General features: G+C 38.3%; 1 protein-coding gene across 2 annotated transcripts in view; it reads left to right on the forward strand.

Annotated features, from left to right (window-relative positions):
- Positions 1–7,068: 7,068 nt before the first annotated feature.
- Positions 7,069–21,850, forward strand: part of tmem108 (transmembrane protein 108) — a 57,748-nt gene continuing 42,966 nt past the window's right edge. The window contains exon 1 of one of the 2 annotated variants that reach the window (XM_079602587.1): positions 7,069–7,367. The gene's annotated coding sequence lies outside the window, so the exon portion shown is untranslated. Of the gene's footprint in view, positions 7,368–8,641; positions 8,823–21,850 lie in introns of those variants that run through there. The other variant, XM_079602586.1, reaches the window with a different exon arrangement.

Genomic DNA, 21,850 nt, shown 5'->3' on the forward strand with positions numbered 1-21,850 from the left:
TACTGGTGGACTTATTGGATAGTAAGAATTTAAATCCTTTATGTTCTCAAATCACTATGATGTATCATATAATACAGTCTGGTGCATGCAATTCTGTTTAAAAGTGATTTGTAATTCAGTTCAGTATCACTTATGTTCAGCGAATCCCATGATTATCTGATCAAGTGTAAAAGTAAATATATATATATATATATATATATATATATATATATATATAAATAAATATAGCTGCAAGCAGCGATTACGGGCCCAAGCCGGTGGCACCGCCACCCTGGTGCCTTTAGTTACACTAAAGGCACCGGGCTGGCGCTGCCACCGGCTTGGGCCCTCCATCGCTGCTTGCAGCTATATTTATTTATATATATATATATATATATATATATATATATATATATATATATATATATATAAAAAGCCGCCACCCCCGTTGCCTTTCGGGTTCCTGTTCACGACGGGCAATAACGTAACCCCGCTTTGACTGTCGAGAAGAAGTCTGCTTTAGAGCTTGTATCAGTGTGAGTCTTTCTGCTCCCCTCCAAACACACACAGAAAGGGGGGGGGCTGTCTGTGTGTGTGCCCTCTCTCCCTCCCCTCCCGCCCACTCCACACACACACACACACACACACACACACACACACACAGAGAGAATGGCAGGGGGAACTCTGTCAGAGAGAGACAAGACCACATTCAAACCAAAATATCTGACTTCCTGTTGGTCGAAGCTAATGACTGTAAATGAGAAAGTTGTCCGGATCGATAAGCACAATATACAGACCGAGTTTTGTGACTGTAGGTAAAAATAACCCACCCACTTTAGTCAAAAGTATCTTGAAAGTAACACACTTCCTGCTGCCAGCTGGTGGCGCTATAACTTTGACTCACAATAGTCACATCCATGTGATCGCCCTCTTACAACAAACACACTGCTGAAGTTTCATCCAGATCAATTAATGTATGAAGACGTTATAACACATTGTGTTTTTCTTTTCTCGCCATAACTTCGTTTCCTCGCCACGGCCAAACCGTTCGAGATATCAAAAATCCGTCCGCAATTTAGCGTCCTCAATGTCTTGACTTCATGCTGACCGAGTTTGGTGGCGATAGGATAATTTTTCTTGGAGGAGTATATCAAATTCCAGGGGCATGCATTTTCATACAGCCCATAATAGCCGACTTCCTGTTGGACTGGCGTAAAACTTAGAGCACGAAAGTTGTTCGGCCCGATTAAATCTATATGTGTACCGAGTTTCATATTATTACATGCAAACGTGTTTGATATATGGACCAAGTTTTTCGGACCACGTTCAAGGGGGCGCTGTTGAGCTCCCCTGCCACGCCCGGGTACCAGCTTCAGCCCAGCCCTGATGGCCGCAGGTTCTGACCTGTGTGCAAAGTTTCAAGAGTTTTCGAGCACGTTAAGGGCCCCAAAAGTGCCCGAGAAGTCCCACACAGCAGAGAAAGGGTTAAAATAAAGCCCCCCTCCTCACACACACTCACACACACAGAGGGGCAGAGGGAAAATGCTCCAAACAGTACACATTCAAACCAAAATATCTGACTTCCTGTTGGTCGGAGCTAATGACTGTAAATTAGAAAGTTGTCCGGATCGAAGAGAAGAATATACGTACCGAGTTTGGTTACTGTAGGTAAAACTAATACCCCATTTTTGACTAAAGGTGGCGCTACTGAGCCCCTCCACCGCGCCCATTTCTGAAACTTCACACATGCCTAGTACCTAATAAATCTGATATGCATGTTGAGTTTCATGCAATTTGAAGCATGTTAAGAGCCTCAAATGCACCCAAAAAGAATATAAAAGTTTAAAGCGTTGCCATGGCAACAGTATTTAAGATATCAATAATTCTTTCACAGGTCTACATCTGCCGTGTGTTTACATTATACACATAAAGTTTGAAGCAAATCGGGTAAAAATAAGAGGGTGAATTCAAAGCATTTTGAAAGTGACACACTTCCTGCTGCCAGTTGGTGGCGCTATAACTTTGACTCACAATAGTCACATCCATGTGATCGGCCTCTTACAGCAAACACACTGCTGAAGTTTCATCAAGATCAATTAATGTATGAGGATGTTATAACACACTTCCTGTTTCCAATATTCGCCATAAATTCGTTTCCTCGCCACGGCCAAACCGTTCGAGATATCAAAAATCCCCTCGCAATTTATCATCCTCCATGTCTTGACTTCATGCACACCGAGTTTCGTGGTCATCCGATGAATTCTCTAGGACAAGTGTTTCAAATGCCAGAACATGCGTTTCCATACAGCCCATAATAACCGACTTCCTGTTGGACTGGCGTAAAACTTAGAGCACGAAAGTTGTTCGGCCCGATGAGATCTATACGTGTACCGAGTTTCATATTATTACATGCAAGCGTGTTTGAGATATGGACATGTTTTTGAATCCCATTCCAGGGGGCGCTGGCGAGCCCCCCTGCCACGCCCGGGTCCCAGCTTCAGTCGGGCCCTAATGGCCGCGGGTTCTGACATTTGTGCAAAGTTTCAAGAGTTTTTGAGCACGTTAAGGCCCCCAAAAGTGCCCAAAAGGTAGTAATATAATAATAATAAAGAAGAAGAATAAATAATAATCCCATGGAAAACAATAGGGCCTTCGCCTTTTCAAGGCTTGGGCCCTAATTACATTTACTCAAGATGTTGCTTACAGTTCGTGTTTGACACCTGGTGTAACGCTTTCTTACGAAAGACTTCGGGAATCTTCCGTGTCCACAGCAACCGTTCTGTTACTAATGGCAACAAGTGGATCGGTTTTTGTTTTTTTTAATGCTGCTGTCATTGAACAAGAAATAACAATATGAATTGGTTCTGATACTTTTTACTGTATGGATCTTTCAGTTCTCTTCCTATAGTAACAATAGTGTTAATAATATATGTATATTTTTGTTTAATAATTATCATTTTTTAACCAACCATTTTTAGTGCCACTTCTTCCTACATTAAGCTCATTTTAATGTATTTAAACCCACTAGTCTTTTTACCCTGTAAGTAACAGATTACTCATTATTTTTTACATTGGAGTTTGTGTGGAATCCCATGATGTCTGTCAAAAAACACATTCACTTAATGCCATAACTGGATTTGCTTGAGAAGTCTGGTGGCCTATATGGGCATGTAAATGATTTACCCTGGTCATGGCTAAGCCCGCCACCAGCCGATTACTGAGACCGGGGGGTTAAAGCCATCGGATTACGAAGTTGGATCCCCCATTTGTCACAGAGGGTGGTGATAGGGTAGGGGGGAAGGGGAAAGGGCTGTTCTCAATGCCTGTTAGTCTTCTGAACACATATCTGTTATCACCTTTTATGTCACTGCACTGCACATGTTTCTACCTTTGTGTTTCTTGCTTCAGTCCTGAATGAGTAATTAAATGTGCCGTAAATGACTTCTTTCTTTCTTTTTTCCCCCCGACCAAGCTCTGTAACTGCTGGTGCAGATAAGACCTCTTTGCTCCATACCTGTCTACATGACTGATATTGGGACCAGTACCTCTATCTGATAGCAATGCCATTTTGCTGTGGTAATAAGAGGAAAGGTAGCATGTCGTGAGGCCTATGACTAACGCAGGCCATGGAAAATGTCCATATTTCCGTAAGATATAAATGGGGATTATGCCATTGAAGTGGAACAGAATGTCCCTTTGTTCCTGTCTAAAATCAGGACACAGTTGTCTATTGTTGATCAAGACAATGTTTTAAAAATAAAAAAACGACTTTACTTTTGCAATACAAGGCCAAATAGGAAAGGGAGTTTACAGAATTTAGTTTTAAAAAGAAAAGAAAATGGAAGCATATTTTTTGCTGTTTACAGAGTTGAAAAGGTCGATTTATTTTGGTCAATCGGTTCATTTGAACAGTTTGGAACCAGTGACACTATTATTTACTTATTAGGGCCCAAGCAAGGGCGAAGGCCCTATTGTTTTTCTTAGGATTATTATTATTATTATTATTATTTTTCTTACGACTATTCGGGCACTTTTGGGTCTCTTAACGTGCTCAAAAACTTTGGAATATTGGAAACAGGAAGTGTGTTATAACTTCTGCATACATTAACTGATCTTGATGAAACTTCAGCATTGTGTTCATTGTAAGAGGCCCATCACATGGATGTGACTATTGTGAGTCAACGTTATAGCGCCACCAACTGGCAGCAGGAAGTGTGTCACTTTCAAAATGCTTTAAAATCACCCTCTTATTTTTACCCGATTTGCTTCAAACTTCATCTGTATAATGTAAACACACGGCAGATGTGGACCTGTGAAAGGATTATTGATATCTTAAATACTGTTGCCATGGCAACGCATCAAACTTTGATATTTTTTTCTGATGTTTTTGAGACTCTTAACATGCTTCAAATTGCATGAAACTCAACAGACACATTACATTTATAAGGTAGTAGATACGTGCAACGTTTCAGAAACGGGCGTGGTGAGGGGCTCAGTAGCGCCGCCTTTAGTCAAAAATGGGGTATTAGTTTTACCTACAGTAACAAAAATCAGTATGGATATTGATCTCCTCGAGCCGGACAACTTTCTAATTTACACTCATTAGCCCCGACCAACAGGAAGTCAGATATTTTTGTTTGAATGGGAGAAAATCTCAGAATTTTGCCAGTCTCTCTCAGTGTCTGTGTGTGTGTGTGTGAGAGGAGGGGGGCTTTATTTTAACCCTTTCTCTGCTGTGTGCGACTTCTCGGGCACTTTTGGGGCCCTTAACGTGCTCGAAAACTCTTGAAACTTTGCACACAGGTCAGAACCCGCGGCCATCAGGGCCGGCCTGAAGCTGGTACCCGGGCGTAGCAGGGGGGCTCAACAGCGCCCCCTTTAACGGAGTCCGAAAACTTGGTCCATATATCAAACACGCTTGCATGAATTAGTATGAAACTCGGTACACATTTAGATATCATCGGGCCGAACAACTTTCGTGCTCTAAGTTTTACGCCAGTCCAACAGGAAGTCGGCTATTATGGGTTGTATGAAAACGCATGTCCCTGGAATTTTATATACTCCTCCTAGAAAAATTATCCTATCGCCACCAAACTCGGTCAACATGAAGTCAAGACATTGAGGATACTAAATTGCGGACGGATTTTTGATATCTCGAACGGTTTGGCCGTGGCGAGGAAACTAAATTATGGCGAGAAAAGAGAAACCCGATGTGTTATAACATCTTCATACATTAATTGATATTGATGAAACTTCAGTAGCGTGTTTGTTGTAAGAGGGCGATCACATGGATGTAACTAATGTGAGTCAAAGTTATAGTGCCACCAACTGGCAGCAGGAAGTGTGTTACTTTTGACAAAAGTGGGCGGGTTAGTTTTACCTACAGTCACAAAACTTGGTATGTATATTGTGCACATCGAGCCGGACAACTTTCTAATTTACAGTCATTAGCTCCGACCAACAGGAAGTCAGATATTTTGGTTTGAATGGGGTTTTGTCTCTCTCTGCCTCTCTCTGACAGAGTTCCTCCTGCCATTCTCTGTGTGTGTGTGTGTGTGTGTGTGTGTGTGTGTGTGTGTGTGTGTGTGTGTGTGTGTGTGTGTGTGTGTGTGTGTGTGTGTGTGTGTGTGTGTGTGTGTGTGTGTGTGTGTGTGTGTGTGTGTGTGTGTGTGTGTGTGTGTGGGGAGGGGAGGCAGGGCACACACACAGACAGCCCCCCCTGTCTGTGTGTGTGGGAAGGGGGGCATAAAGACTCTATTAAAAATAGGTATATTGTGCCATCTAGTGTTTTATACTATGTATACATGTGTTTTTTCTTTTAAACAAGTGTTTTAAAGTACAGTAATTTCAATGAATATATATACCACACTTCATAGGAATTTTCGGTGTTGTGTACTTACAATGGCTGCTGATTTCATGTGTCCGTTAAGTCCATGAGACTGTAGGGTGTCTAATTTTTCATTTTAGGTTTCAGAAGGGTGCTCACGCATACTTTGTGGTTGATATGTGCCCTCGATGCGCACTTTTGCAGAACCCACACTGATGCAAGCTCTAAAGCAGACTTCTTCTCGACAGTCAAAGCGGAGTTACGTTATTGCCCGTCGTGCACAGGAACCCTAAAGGCAGGGTGGCGGATTTATATATATATATATATATATATATATATATATATATATATATATATATATATATATATATATATATATATATAAATACTGCTTGCAGCTATATTTATATATATATATATATTTATATTAGTTTTTATTAATAAGGTTGTGTATTGTAATTCCATGTGTACCAATTCAGTTTTATGCAGCCATGAATGAGCTCATAAAATATCAAGTCATTTAATGTAGCCTGGCCTAATTGGCATTTAGCCTACATTTACTTTTACATCTTTTACATTTGTTAACTTTAGCATGTTTTAATAATATTTAATGATAAAGCTGATATTCATCGAATAGGGAGTGTGTTTTGATTCTTGGTTCGACGAGTCTTACTCGAGAAACCGCTCGGACGATTCACTCCGATTTATGAACCTATATCGAACACGTTATTAATATGTCTATATTATAGAGCCCAAAGCTGTCAAGGAGATGGTTGTCAATTTTACTATTTCACTGACATCTGTCGGGTAGTAGGCCTAAGGACATTTTATGCGTTGTATTTCAATAAATATCGCACAGGGCAGCCTGCCCAGACAGCAACATATGTCGGCCCAGATCCGGGCCACATCTGCTTGGCTATGCGTGGAATCCACGTGTACCAGATCTGGCCCAATACTGTTGCAGTCTAGATTATTATTTATTTATTTATTTTTTGCCTATGTATACGTTTTTCTTTGCTACTAATTTCTAATAGGCTACAGCTATTGCGTTCCTATTTCTATTCCCCGATTTGTACTTAAGTTGGTGTGGTCCTGAGGCGGACCTGTCATCATATAGCTAGCAGGTTAGCCTAATTCAAGTTAAACCACTGGAGACAGAACCCTCTCAGCCTAGTTTCCCAAATGCCCCCTTGCTGGTGCAGCAATATGTGCTCATTGTTATTCTGTGGCCGTATACACTATACGGAACAGTTTTAGAGCCGGGTGACCGACACGCACCATCATTAGTCTGATATCACTCAACCTCCACCTGCTGGTTTCCGATGACCAGTCTATGATCTAAGCAAGCTACCCTATGTTTTTGGGGAGGTGTGTGGTGTTGGACTGGATTCAGATATCTGCTGGATGGAGGCAGGAGGGACTGACCGCTCCGCTCATGTGACAGTCTGATACCGTGCGGGAAGCATGTGCGCGTTGCGCGTTTCACTTGGACCGGTGACGCGGAGGCTTTGATGAGCCGGTTCGGCTGCAAGGAAGAGGTTTCGGACTAGTCTCCATATAGGTAAACATAAACTCCTTAATCGTTATTTACTGCTGTCATTGCATGTATTTTCTTTGCGTAGGCTACATTATGACAACGTTACGCATTGGTATCTCGATTTTGAAGCTTCTAAGATGAATGAAAGCTCTTAAAATCAATTGTGAATATTGCATTTCTTTATTATTTTTTTGATGATGATGATTTCTGGGTTGTCCTCATTTGGCATTAGGCTACACTCCCATGAGAGATACTGTTAGTGTTCTTGGTTGGTCAACTGATGTGATTTCTAGAGTCATAGGGATGAGAATCAGGCTACGGAATCGATTCTGGTTCCCTAACAGTTCCATGAACGATTCTTTCGTATTTTGGAGGTAAAAATATGTGGGGGGAAGGATCATGGAAATTTTATGGCATACTGACCTCAACAGTCCCTAATAATGGAATAATTTCAACATAAAACGATCGGTATTATTTAGTTATTTTGGTGCGTTTACAAAAAAAAAAAAAACTTTAACTTTTTATAGCATATCAGACTTTTTTTATTTTTCTTCTACTGCAATTCTTTAAAATAGGCCCTAACGATTATTTAATTAAAATACTAAACAAATTTCATTGTATAAAAACAATTAATGTGTCGCCTACAACTAGCCTACGTTGACCAATAGTTTCTTCTCACAAATTTCACAAGCCTTAAATGGATCATTCACCCAAAAATGTTGTCCTCAAGCTGTCTTTCTTCTGTTGAACACAAAATAAGATATTTTAAGAAGGCTATTTTCAAGAATGTTGGTAGGCTTAGTTGACTGTAAGTTACGTCAACTGTTCGGCTACTTACATTCTTTAAAATAGCCTATCTTCTATTTCAACAGAAGACTCATACAGGTTTGGAACAGCATGAGGGTGTGAGGGTGAGTAAATGATGACAATGATACTTTTTTCAACACACTAAAAAGTTCCGACTAAAGAGATTAATTCATTTGAAATTCTGACTAACGTTAACGTTACACTGGTGGCGCTGTGCTGTTCAGTAGCGGTGATGTGCTGAACAGAAGTGTAGGAAACACTGTCAGCTAGACTATTTTAGTTCGGTTTTCTGTCCGCGTCCGAGGAAAAAATGGATCCGAACGTTACGAGAATCAATTTGTTCCGTTAATTTTTTAATAGAACTGAGCAACAATCGATCCCAAACCATAGTCATAGAGGCTTGCTAGTCTCTCTCTCTCTCTCTCTCTCTCTCTCTCTCTCTCTCTCTCTCTCTCTCTCTCTCTCTCGTCACACACACACACACACTGGGGGTATCAGCCTTTATTTATTGTGAGCTGCCGCTGAAGGAGAGTTAGGGAAGCTTTACGGTATCACCACCCGTGAAAGATCATTGTGTGTTTCATAGTCAGGAGGATTCTGAGGATATAACGCAGATAAACATCATGTTATGCTGCAGGCGTCTTTGATCGGTTTCCATCATATTCTTATAAGGTAAGAGACATCACAGCTTTTCTCACCCTTCCTCTGGAACATTTGCCAGTAGCCTAACTCACATGGCTGCACCTGCTCATATATTGTGATAAATCTAGAGATAAATGGTCCCTTAATGACAAACTTACTTATGTATTGTTTGCATAAATTACTAAAGCAAGCAAGCATTCATTCTCCACCATTCATTAAATCAACATATCGGAAATGCTTATCACTTCAGCCATTTTGCTATCAGAGAGTCAAACATCTTCATTTCAGCATCCTCTTCTTTCTTTGTTTCATTTTGTTGGCATGCAAAAGTCTATTTTGGAATCTCAAATGGTTTAGGAACATAACTTGTATTAAGTGTATTAGATTCAAGATAGAGTAGGCTATAAATCTTATGGGTAAGGCTTACTATATGTTTTCCCTGGGAATTCAACCTATGACCTCGGCATTGACTATGTATTACAGGAACGTCTGTAGAAAGGCTAAAGAACAGAGTGAATGTTTCCTTTACCCTGGGGCTCATTCATTAATATTCAGTTCTAAATAATGAGGCAACTCTCTTAAAGCTTGAGGCCGTTAGAAGGGGTCCTCTCCATAAAGATGCTCCATTTGTGAACGTTCTTCTTTGTGTATGTGTGTGTGTTGCCGGTCCCACAAGAACAGTAAATGTTTAGAAGTGCAGGGTCATTAAAAGTTGGTCGCCAGAGAGCATTGTGAAAGGAATGTTTAGTCAAAGTCCTTAACAGAACACCCCCAACTATATGCTTTGTTCTCCGGGACAATGCCTCGCTTGGTTTGTCCAATAGGGAGGTAGAGGGAGGGAGCCGGGTCTTGGGTCAAGTGGCAAGACACTGACATATGTAGCTGACAACTTGTTCAGGAAGGGTCACCTGAGACGAGGCTGCACAGCAGTGAGTGTTTCGTGAAAAGTGGAGAAGGAACTTTGATTCATTGGGGGCAAAGGGCATCACCTTTTACCCTCCGCTGGTTAACTTGCTTCAGGGCAGCGTCATTATCTGTGTTCGTTTTTCTCTAAACATGGCATTCTTTAAAAATGACCTAAGTGTCTGTAAAAAAGACTATTTTATTTAGTTTGCAATGGGGTCTCGTCTGTTCTAGACCCCCTTTTTGTCTGATGAAATCTATAACTTTCTTGATTTTTGAAATTTATACATGTAATAATATTATATTACTTAAAATGAATGATTTTTATTAAATTAAATATATTTATTTCATTTATTTTATAGATTGAATATCTCTAATATATTATATTGCATTACATAATATATTATTTTTATTACATTACAGTTCAAAAGTTTGGGCTTTGGGGTCAGTAAGATTTAGTTTTTTTTTTTAAGAAATTACTTTTATTCAGCAATAATGCATGAAATTGGTCAAAACATTAAAACAAAACATGACATTAAAGACATTTGTAATATTACAAAAGATTTCGGTCTCAAATAAATGCTGTTCTTTTGAAGTTTCTATTCATCAAAGAATCATAGGTTCCGCAAAATACTTTTTTCAACATTGATCATAATAAATGTTTCATTAGAATGATTTCTGAAGGATCATGTGCCGCTGGAGACTGAAGTAATGGCGGGAGTATAAATTAGATTAAAAAATTTAGTCAAATGTAAAAAAAAAAAAAAAAAAATCATTATATTTCACAATATTATATTTCTTTTTTCAAAAATTCTTTTTCAAAAATACTCCAAACTTAGATTATAATATATGTTTAAACAGATGTAAATATTATATATTTGTATATTTTTCAAAGTAGCCATTTTAATCTCTTGTTTTTGGGTGTGGTTATGGGTGATCCTTCATTATCCTCGTGAATCGAGGTCATTTCAGAGTGACAGTAACCAGACCAGGACAACAACGTATCAACTGTCCTGTGGTGTCACCTCTGTCCACACCAAACATCACTCATGTGTCAATGGGACGCATATCATCATAGCAACCAGGCTTCCTGCAATCTTATAGAGTTACGGAATAGGAAAACATGCCATACCAATTAAAAACAATCTAAAAAATTTAGGGTCAAGCAGGAAGCCTTTAAATCTTATCAGAGACTATACAGAAAGAAAGGCCAATGTTTCCATTCTCTTTTCTCTCTTCCTCTCTCAACAATTTCCAGTCTCAATTACAATCCCAATGGTACAGCCTGGTGTGGAATGTGTCTCATGCCTAAATACTCTAGATCTTGAGGACAGTGAATGAACTCAGCACTTCCACGCTCAGAACACAGTAGACAGGAAAACCCGACACACGGGCGCAACGGAAGAAAAACAACGCGTTCTTTTCCTGAAGAGTGACATGCACTCCTATGAATGCCACCCTACATTCGCAGTTTTAGAAATGAGGTTCTTCTAAGGATATTCCTGAGCTTCAGTAAGTTAGGTTATAAAGGGGCAGTTGAGATGTCCCTCACTGTCTGATAGGACATTTCCTCCCATTTCCTGTAAGACGCTGATGATTCTATCAGAGTTCCTTAGAAATTCAGTTTCGGTCAGTCTAGCTGAACATTGTCAGGAATAACAAGCAGGAGACAGAAAAGTGCAGTTTTTTTTTTTTTTTTTAAGTTCACCCAAAATGTAAAACACTGTTATCATTTCCTTGTGCAAAATAACACACGTCAGTTTAAAAAAGATTATGTAAATAATATACTTTCAAAGAATATACTTAAGAGCTTAACTGAATATATTGTTTTCGACACTTCATCATTGCATGTTAAGTGAGATTAAATGAGAATGTATTATGATTTAAATTAAATATAATTAGCTGATCTTTATGGTGTTTTTGACCCACTTACTGTAGGTCTTATTTGTACTTTCATTATTTCTTCTGTACTGCCAAATGTACTGACAAGCATTTATGGTAAACTAAAATATACTTGAATGATATATTTGAACACATTTGTAATGATTATGTTGCACTTTAATACATTTTAAATATTAACTTTAAATATGATATTGAATAACAGACTACAGTTAAAATTATAATAAAGTACTTTATATGTTCTTTAGTATGTTAACAACAAATCAAAATAAGTTTGTTTCTTAAAGTATGTCAAAAAATTATTAAAACATATTCATTTAAAATGTACTTTAAAGTAAAACTTACATAACAAAGTACACTTAAGTGGCATTTTATTTCATTAATATTATATATTGTATTATATATTATATGCAAGAGTTAAAAAACAAATCTTACACTACAAGTGCACATTCACCTTATTTTTTCACAAGTGTTTACTCTCCCTCATGTCTTCCGAGTTGTAACCTACAACTTTTATTTTTTGTGGAACAGAAAGGAAAATGTTAGAATGTCCAAGCAGCTCTTTCCTTATAATGCCAGTAAATGTTAACAAGCAATATTTTTAGTGAATAACAAATGTCTGTTTCTCAGACATTCACAAGACTTTAAATACAGCACACAAGTAAAATGGGCAACTTTTATCAGCTTTTGGTCCTTTTTTGGAGCTTGGAAGCCACATCTACTTTCATCATAAAGAAGAGCAGCTTGGACATTCTGCTAAACGTATTACTTTGTGTTCCACGGAAGAAAGACAATCATAAAGATTTGGAACAACATGAGGGTGAGTAAAGGATGTCAGAACTTATATTCCTGTGTAAACTATTCCTTTAACCTAATTTCAAATCATCTTGAACTGCTTTGCACCTTTAGTACTCGGTTGAGTTTGATACACTGAAATATTGAACACACTGTTTAGCATGCACAAAGTAGCGCCCGTCTACTTGGATTTCTTGATGCACCGACGTAGCAGGTGTCTTAAATTACCCAAAGAGCAATGCTGATAGCGACAACAGGTCTTCCCATGTCCCTGTTGCAAGGAAGGGCAGCGTGCGACGGGACAGCCGTGGGTACAGCCATTACGGCGATTAGAGAGTGCGCTAGGGATGGATGAGGAAGATAAGAGGGAGAGAGATGAGGGGAGGACTGATGGAGCGTGAAGTGTGTGTAGGGGGAATTCCTGGAATTCCATGACCGCCGCCACTCTTCCTGATCCTGATAGGACACACATCCGCGCGCACACTCAGACATTTTCATGTTTGTAATTCTACTAAGATGCCGAAGAAGCCGACCCTATAGAATGTACCGGATTGGCTCTTTTATTCAGTCTTGTAGCTTCTGTGTGGCTTCATAGCAAGGGTTTTATCAGTTGATGGCTTCGGGCTGTCAGAGTGAGTTTCTTGGCTTGCCTCTGATCAAAGGTCTTCAGCTTTATTTGGCACTGCTGCTTATTCCAGACCCGAACAGTCACTTCAAACAAGGATTTAATAATATAATAATGAGCATGGATGGTGGTTCTATTCATCAGTATGAAATGTACTCAGTGCAATGATGTTTGTAGTGGTTCCAAAAAGTATTTGGGCAAATAAAATGTACGAATATCAACAAAATATCAAACCAAGTGGGTTTTATTTGAAAGAAATATAGCACAGACACACTTTTCAAGCAAAACATTTAGCTACACTTTATTTTTAGATGACAGAGTTACGTCACATGTAGTTGCTATAGAAATAATAGTAAGTTAGGCAAATTTGCAAGCAAATAACCCTAACCCTATAGTAAGTACATAGTTAATATTACTCACTTCGTAATTGTGTAATTACACCGTAACAACATCACCGTAAAAAAAAGTGTAACCCAACATTTTACAAAAGACGTTTTTTTTTTTTTAAATGGAGATTAAATGGATCTGGTTGTCAGTTGTTAGTAGAACATGTTCACAATGTGAAGTTGAGGGCATCTCATTTTAGAAATCCACTAAAATTCCATGTCAACAATTGGTTATTGCGAGAGAAAAAAACTCTAATGCTATTTGCTATTTGGCATTTTTGCTATTTTGTATCTAATGCAACAACATTCATACATTTTTAATAGTGACTTGGCTGCCCAACATGTCTAAATACCTTTTTTAGAGCCACCAAATAAAGAGAGCTGCAAGATCATTTCCAATGTCTAATTCAAATGCATTAATAAATATAGTCATATGGAACAGTGTCTGGAACATTTTCAGCATGCTTTTTGGCATTAAAGTGAATGCATTTTTAATGACCTGGCTATGATATCCCAGTCTTGAGGTTTGTTCGGCGTAGACTACTTGACAAAATCCACCCTGAAGGGTTTCTTAAGTCTTGATCCCCAGGATTGGCTCTGTTTAATTTTCTAGCTCCCTTACCTAATTGAAGATGATAAAATCCCTCTTAAGGAGATGTAATGCTCTGAAGGAGAGTTCAGTTCACTTATGAAACCTTTAGATTCTCCCGTAATATATCATACAACAAATGCTCCTTAAGCATCTCCTTCAAAGTGCTGAAATATTCAGACTTGAATTAAACATTAAACTTTATTAAAAACCAGGCACATTTGCAACCAGACAAATTGATTGATTTTTAAATCTTAAAGAGAATAATCAAAAGATATAGAGTAGACGGTCAGAGAGAAACGCACAACTCTTTACCCAGAATCCTTTAGCGTTTTAGCTATGTGGGCCAGATGAACAATGCTAATAGGATTTTGTTTGACTGGATGGAGGGGCGAGAGAGATTGGGAAGGGGGGAAGGCATCCCGCCTTTACCCCCTGTTGCGTACTAGCCCACCCAGAGCAGTCATGTGATGCTGGCAGGTGTCTGGCCCTGACTAGACCTTTAGTGACCAAACCCAGCAACTTCCACCCAAGCTGCAGGATTATATATGGACTTAATGATAAACAGGTCAGCCCCCTTGCTAACAAGCAACCTTTGAAATTCCAATCGCCTTGCTTAGAAATTGTCTTGTTGCTACTGAGCTTGACGAAACCTCAATGTTGTCATAGTCAGCATGGCAATAACAGCAAGAAATAGGCCTAGACCTTATTCAGAGCAGCGCCATGACATGTATGAAAGCGAGGCTGTGAGGGATAGACTTGCTGTGTTTTCAGTGGCATCCGCTGTAAAAAGCTCCTATCACTTTTAAAGTTTCCAGAGCTCATATTGTCTGGGGATTTCGTCTACTGAAATTTCTCGTAAAGATATCTTTGCAGCGTTTCATCTGCTGAACGATCCAAAAAAAACATTAAATAACAGTACAACCCACTGAAGACATGTCTATCCCTCACAGCCTCGCTTTCATTCACGTTAAAAAGTTCCATGAAATGCGATTGCATAAAAACAGTTTTTTTTTTTTTTTAAATCCTTAAAACCAAAAATGATACGTGGGCCCCTTCCCTGTGGAGTATAATAGAACCTTTTTCATTTTGAGTTGATTATGTAATTTTCAGCTGTGAGCTCCTTTTGTGATACAGAGTGCCTTGGATTTGTTCTTACTGTTAGGACACCTACACTTCACAAATTATATTTTAATCATATTCCCTGCTGAGGTTTTAGCAAAGAATCATTCCTTTCAATACAGTAGTACAGTTCAGTCATTATAAATGACTAAAATGGAGTAAAAAACAAACAGTCTCTTTAGATTCTTCAAACAGATCCTCATATGCTCTTAAGAGCTTTGTATTAAGGCTTTATCAACACTAACTTGATCACTAACTTAAGCCTATTAAGACAAGACGCCATTAAATTGGACGCGCACATTAAGTACTTTAAGAAAATGACAAACTCCATCTCTGCGAATTATGCTTCCTCCAAATAACAAGCTTCATAGATCATATTAGACTTTTTGATAATTTTGTCTTGTTAAACCCAGAGTTTAATGTCAAAGATGGAAAAGCTAATAGTCGTGATGTACCTCTGATTAAATGAATCTCATCTGTCGAGCAGTGGGGGGTTTGCTTATACAGAAATGCTCTGCTACTGTTTTCACGAAGCTGGCTTGATGGGATCTTATGTTATAATGTCAATGTTTAAAGGGGTGGTTAATTATGATTTCACTTTTTTAACTGAAGTTAGTGTGTAATGTTGCTGTTTGAGCATAAACTACATCTGCAAAGTTACGACGCTCAAAGTTCAAAGCAAAGGAATATATTTGCTTTTAAAGAAATTGCTTTTTAAGGACTACAACAAACGGCTGGTCGGGACTACGCGACATTCCTCCCGGGTTAGTGAAGTCACCAACCCTAAAATTTACATAAACCCCGCCCCCGGAACACGATTTATAGATTATCATGACAGAATATGCTAATCAATGACTAGAAGATAAGTACACATAAGCTACCTAAATTCATCAACTAACCATTCAGAAATGTTGTCTACATGTTGTCACTTCTTTTTGAGTCTCTCCATCATTGTCTGACTCCAATTTGAACATTAAAGGTTTTGAAATTTTCAGTGCATGTCTGTGTGAGGTAAAAGGACACACGCTGTTGTAGCTCCGCCCCCTGTGCCTGGAGCAGCAGCTCATTTGCATTTAAAGGGACAGACACAAAAATGGAGCGTTTTCGCTCACCCTCAAAAAGTGACAATTTTTACATGCTATATATTAAGCTAAAACTTCACATACACACTCTGGGGACATCAGAGATTTATTTTACATCTTGTGAAAAGGGGATTATACCACAACCCGTTTAATTAGTCTTGTAGAGTGAGATATATATTTAACTATCAGCATCAAATGTAAATATGTCAAGTGATTAAGCGCAGTTTGTTTTCTTTTTACGTGATATTTAAATTCAATTGATTAAATTAGAAATCAGATTGGAGGTAGTGATTTCAGCCCTTTTTGTGTGCATTATGCATCTGACAGTTAGTAAACCCGTCTGAGATAGCTGTTTAACATAAGCTGTCGTGAAATTAATTTATGTCGGACATGGGCATGAACATCTTGATCTTGTGAATGTTTGTTTTATCTAGCAGACAGGAAGGAAAAGACAAGCAAAGAGAATGAATCCTGCTATGGTGTCAGGTAAATAGTCTGGACAAGGTTCAAATTACAGGTCATCTCAGGTCTCCTTTCAATCTGTCTTCCTGCCTTTGTGTTTTTTTAATCACAAAGGCTTTGTCGTTTTAAATGGTCTTATAGAGTAATCAATAAGCCCTCATATTAAGGGTGAAGGGTCAAATCTATCTGACATTTGCCAAATACCATAACGAAGTCTAAATTTGTTTTTGTGCTGCCTGGTGCATCTTAATTACGTTTAAGCCTTTCAGAATGTAACATCAGGTATGGTGACCTCAATTAATGTTTCCCTTATATAATAAATCACATGCAATTTTTGTTTAGTACATGATCTATAAAACTCATATCCAGACACACTCATTTTAGTAAAAGCATTGTTTTTATTCGAACAGTCTACAATAAATCTGTGGTTTTGTCTCAGTGCAGGTATTTTTGTCTTGAGATTTAGTTTTGACACCTTTAGGTTTGCGTCTCAAAATCTCGTATAGTGCAATAACACCGCAGACTGTGATTTATTCCGGATTTGACTCCTGCAGTAAATGAGAGCTTGCTGGAGATAAAAGCTTTTTGTTTTATGCCGGTGTGCTTTGTATGTTTTTTTTATTTATTTTTTTAGTTTGTGCAAAGAGAAGATCTAATCAATTCATACAACCTCTCTGACTTGTGGCTTATTTTTGAGTCATGTCAAAAGCATATGTCGTTGTTGTTTATGTCTGATATCTAAAAAGTGAAGGTTCTGTTTTGTGTGCTCATCCACTATTATTCTACTCTTGTCATAAGTGGTGCTTGCCAAGACATCACTATTACTTTTGCTCCTAGTACTATGGGTTAACTCCTCAATATTCAATTTTGATGTGTTACTCATTCTGCTCCGTTTGAGCATCTGACATGAATAATACTTCACATTGTGCAGCTTTGTTTTATTTTGTATTTTATTTAGGAGGGGTGCAGGGCTTGACAGCATCCTTTTTTTGCTCACCAGCCACTGTGGCTAGTGGTTTTCAAAGTTACTAGACGCTATATATTTGGCAGCAGGTATATTAGGCTGATGTCACTTTAAGACCCGACGCACGGATCCATTATAGTGTTACACATGCGTTTTCTTTCTCAACTGTTTACGTTCACTCGAAACAGAACCGACTGTTTACTTAAATACTCACCAAGACTAGCATTTTGGCATTGTTTTTGTGTATATTTTACTGTTTAAGAGTAATAAGCAGTTAAAAAATATTTTATTTAGTACTGAGAGGCAGCTTTATGTGCGCACACTTTGGGTGTGAGCACGAAATCTGCGAGAATGAGTAAAATAACGGACAATACGCGCAATGCCGAAATTCAAGCCATTTAAAGCAACACTAAGGAAGATTTTTTTACCTTAAAATAATGTTTCCAAAATCGTTTCAGTGGTTCATCAAGTCGTAACAGGGTGAAAGACACTTATGCCTTCACTTTGCGCTCCTTTATCTGCTATAATCACACTATGTAAGATTGCCAAATCGGGTCGCGTTTCTGTAGTTCTAATGAGACATAAGAAAACTACAAATTTGACTTGCTTTACGTCAAGCATTACAATAGTCATTATTTTGTTTTTCTTGTTTCTGATGTCCCTATACATCATACTTTCATAAGGCTAAATTATTTACGACAGCAGTAATGGACAATTCCGCTTCCAACCTGTAGGGCGACCGCAGAGGAAAAGTTCCTTGGTGTTGCTTTAACGCCAACAATATTAATCCGGAGCAAATTAAATGAGTGAGTGAGGAGAGGCGGGTTTGTCACTCACTGTCAGAGAGTGTCTTGCGCAATGGCTCCATGGTGATAGTTCAGTAATTCAGTACACAGTCAACTTTTACTCCATAACTTTTTTCCTTAGCTTGTTCTCTTTTCCTTTCTTCTCACAGTTTTTTATTCCCTTTGTGAATATGCAGGTGCACGATTATGGGTGTATGCATCTAAGAAAGCCTTCTATTTATCGGATGCGGTAAATCTGGCTGCTAATGTGAGATGACATTAATATTGAATAAGATAGATAGAGGAACGTCAGGTGAGAAAATGAATTTCCATATCCAGGGCTATAATAAATAACACTTCCACACCGGAATTGAGAAACTGTGTACATTCATGTGTGAGCAGATCTGTCTGTACTAACTGCATCACCATGGTTACAGTGAAACAGTTATGATGTGCTTTAAACAGTGCTGGATTTCCATTGGCTTGAATTACAGCTGTTTCGATTCAGTACACACATGTATTTTGTCACAGAGTGATACATCAAAATCGGGAGGTATGACATACAGTGACATAGATGACTGCATTCATATGTGTTAAACTATTTGTCACCTACAGTGATGTCTCATTGTAAAGCTTTGGTTGGGAGGACACATCGATTCACACTGATTCATGACCGGCACACAAATCTCACGTGTTTTTTTCACCGTTTCACGACCTCAAACAAGTATGCAACTAATGATTTCTGAGCCTTGGGCTCCATGTTCAAAGATCCTGTTTGAAATGCCTTTGAAATTATCTCTGCTGTATGAATTATAAAAATGAGTTTGGGCTACATTTCCCTTGTTACGTTCCCATCAGTTCATACATTTCAAGATGTCAGGCGTTTTGGAGCTCAGCCTGTGCTAATGCCTCAGCTCTTCTGAACGGTGAGTACCCGAAAGAAAAGAGATGACTTAGCATTTCCTTTTGGTTTGGGAAGAGTCATAAAACAGCTTAAAACATTTGCAGAATTTGCCTTGTCAGTGCCAACCCACTGCAGATAAGGGACTATCAATAAGAGCCACAAACTGCTGAATCGATGTTTATTTTAGGTGGAATAAAGATATTTGTTGCTAAATGTGCTGAATTTGATTGCAAAGACCTTTTCGATTCAAGTTTGCATTTGGTTATTGAGCTCTCTGTCTGTAAAAATCTCTAAAAGTCATTTCTGTATTTGTCCGTGCAAAGCTCTCAAGAACTTTAGCTAGTCAAATAAATGTTAATTTAAGGCTGGCATTTTTAATCAACTTTAAAAGTCTAAAATGTCTTACATTTAATTCCTGTAGCCGCACAAGTAACTGAAAAAGAAGGAAAATATATATGAGACTTGAGAAAATAATGACAAAAAGTGAATATGACTGGCCATGACTGTTTGGAACTTACTTGAAAATGAAGCACATGAGACTACGGGGTAGATATACTGAGAAATTGGATGGGATGTGATACATCGGTTATAAAAGACAGACAGAGAGAGGAGAAGTGAGGTGCCTACAAATTCAGTACCAGTCTGGAGTGAGGACAGGCTCTCTTGGGTAAATCTTTTGACATTTAACTAGACCAGCCATAAACAGAGCAGAGCAAAGCCATTGACATTCATTCTGTCTGGCTGGAGTTTTTCTCTGGCTGATTTCTTTCTGCTTGTACTTTTTGCCTACTCTTTTATGAGCACCTACATCTTTTGTCACATAATGTTTTTTTTTCACCTATTATATTGTTGGGAAGTAGTATGCAATTTCAGATGCAGCCTTAATTTCCAAACTGCCTTGATATGTATAACAACTAAATAAAACTTAAAGCTTTTTTTTTATTTTTATTTTATATATCTTTCCTTTTTATTGAAGTTTTCTGACAACACCAACAACAAAAAAGGAAAAGAAAAAAGAAAAACATACATTAAACAAAATCAAAGGAGGCCAAGGAGGAGTTACCTAATACAATTGAAACAAAAATAAGTCTAGTTGTAAACATCGGAATCACTGATCAATAAACCTTATATTTACAATACTTCCATCTTTTGCACAAGTTTACCAGAAGCCCAATCAGTAGAATCTCACAAAGTTAACACACAGTATACAGTTGTATTGGGAAGAAAAGTTATGCAGTTTCCAGGGTCAGAAAATGGGTCCATTTTCTCAATTTTTCCTTAAATGATGATTCTCTTAACCTTATAGTGAAGGTATTTTGAAATTAAGTATTTTGTATAATGGCCAATTAAACCATTAAACCAATTAAACCATTGTCACACCAGATTTTTCATGACTTTAATTTCTCTTTGCGGCCTTTCTTATTACATTACGGGGCTGTTGAATGCTTGAATCTGATTGGTTGATTGGTTCCAGCCAACTGTAGGCCGCATAGCATCTCCATATCACTTCGCCAAAAATGATTTCTGTTATTTCAAAGGTCCTCACAGTCTAGAACAGCAAAATAACCAAAACCCACATCAACAATGACCATGCAAATAAATATAGTAAACAATAGTATAAAAACAACAAATTATTTCCATGTTTTTTGTGACAAAATTACGTTGTTGTGTATGGAAAGCACATACTCTCTTTCTCCCGCTCTCTCTCCCACTCAAACGCACACACATACAATACAGACACACACTCACACAGAAACGTGTGTATATGTAATGTACACAAATAATTCAGGCAACTATAATAGCCAACTATCTCATGAGGCTATTAAGTGTGTTTAGCCTGATGCTGCATTGTTGATGTTCTAATCCCTGTGGCTTCAGCACTGTTAGTATCTCTTTGGTTCGCATTTATAAACAGTGAATATATGGTGTGATCACACATGAGCTAAAGCTACGTTAGCATTAGCTCTGTCACTGTTTACCTATTCATTAATTCAGCTGTGACTGATGAGGGACTGCCAGAGCCCTCCATCTTTTGTGTAATTAAACGTCTGTCTTCGTTGAAGCATGTATGAATACACATGAAAATACATAAACATAGCCCCTCCCCCACCATACATTTTGGCTATAGAGCATCCCCAGTGACCGGCTAGCATCGGATAATTAACGGCCTGAGCGGTCGTGTTGATTGCTTCATTATTCGTGCGATAAGCATCTGGTGGAGGTGCCAGATTGATGTGGTGGATTTGACATTAATCTACGCTAAAGCTGTTTAATAACAGCAGTCGGGACTGAAGACACAAATCAGAGCCCACACAGTCTTTAAAGTGTTGCTTTGTTTTAGGACCCAGATGTGATGTCATAATGAGGGTGCGGGCCCTGGGTTTTAATTGTTGTTGGGTGTATTTGCATTATTTAGCCAAATTACAAAGGATTATAGGATCATTAAGGGTTCACTTTGAAGTTTTAAGGGATGACAGACACTATGCTCATGATTTACGTTTGTTGAGGGTGGCGATTTGTGTTATGTTGGGGTCAATGTGTG

This window comes from Phoxinus phoxinus, assembly GCF_949152265.1.
Source record: "Phoxinus phoxinus genome assembly, chromosome: 24".
Classification (NCBI taxonomy): Eukaryota; Metazoa; Chordata; class Actinopteri; order Cypriniformes; family Leuciscidae; genus Phoxinus; species Phoxinus phoxinus.